The sequence below is a fragment of the Corythoichthys intestinalis genome, chromosome 2 (genome assembly GCF_030265065.1).
Source record: "Corythoichthys intestinalis isolate RoL2023-P3 chromosome 2, ASM3026506v1, whole genome shotgun sequence".
NCBI classification, from domain to species: Eukaryota; Metazoa; Chordata; class Actinopteri; order Syngnathiformes; family Syngnathidae; genus Corythoichthys; species Corythoichthys intestinalis.
Window position 1 is genome coordinate 57,591,549 of NC_080396.1, and position 952 is coordinate 57,592,500.

Sequence of the window (952 nt, forward strand, 5' to 3'; positions counted from 1 at the left end):
AAGGAATCTGGATATTGATGTACTGTAATATATGAACTGTTGTCCAGTCCATATTTTTTTAGTGCTTTTCAACAATGTTAGAATTCACAAGTACCTATTTTCAGGAGGAAGTTTGACTCTACTCAGTAGGTAGCCTTTATAACAGATAAACTTCTTCAAACCAGTTGGCCTAAGCATCCACCCTTCAAACACTGTAATCTTAAAGATAATGCACGGAGATTGTGAGTTCATGACATCTGGCTTTTACGCAGATGCTATTTTTGTGCCGCTGAGAAAAAAGGATTCCACTGTTTCGGTAATGTTGAACCATCAGTTCCACAAGGTCATCAATGTATGAAATCTAAAATATTTATATTGGATTTCTGTAGGCTAAAGAATAGATATTAACATCTACATGTTTTTGATCATGCTTAGTAATGGTTTGTTTGCCTGTAAAAATCTCTGGATTGTCCACATTTACTACTTTAGTGTAACATCTCTGCATATAAGAGGCATGAAAGCACGCATTTTGATTATGTACTGTATAGATATGTAAAAACAAACACTGCAGTCAGTTTTTAATACTGACGATAAATGTATTGACTGTAAATATAAAAATGCATGAACAATTCAATTTCTGACTGTATCTATGATAGAAAAGTAACTATTCTCCACAGTAAATGTGCTTGTGAGATGGATACAAAGAGTCTATTTTTTTCCCCAAGTGGTAAAACAATAAAGTGTGGCAGCTTGCACATGACAAATGTAGGCGTGACCCACACACAGGGCTCTTATGAGTGTCCTCAACGTTGAGACAGTCAGCGCCATGTTGCCGACTTCCACACGCTCCCAGGCCGATTGAATGGCTATGCACTGGCAGGACACAACGCAAGTCACTCTGTAAGGTACGTTTCCATTACATTTGATCCTCTGTTGAAGTAAAGTCATAGCATGTATTCATTTTATGTCTTGA

The 952-nt window shown here is 37.0% G+C and overlaps 1 protein-coding gene across 2 annotated transcripts in view; it reads left to right on the forward strand.

Annotated features, from left to right (window-relative positions):
- The first annotated feature begins 807 nt into the window (after positions 1-807).
- LOC130907868 (ras-related protein Rab-9A-like) overlaps positions 808-952 on the forward strand; it is a 10,807-nt gene continuing 10,662 nt past the window's right edge. The window contains exon 1 of one of the 2 annotated variants that reach the window (XM_057823361.1): positions 808-884. The gene's annotated coding sequence lies outside the window, so the exon portion shown is untranslated. The remainder of the gene's footprint in view (positions 885-952) is intronic. The other variant, XM_057823370.1, reaches the window with a different exon arrangement.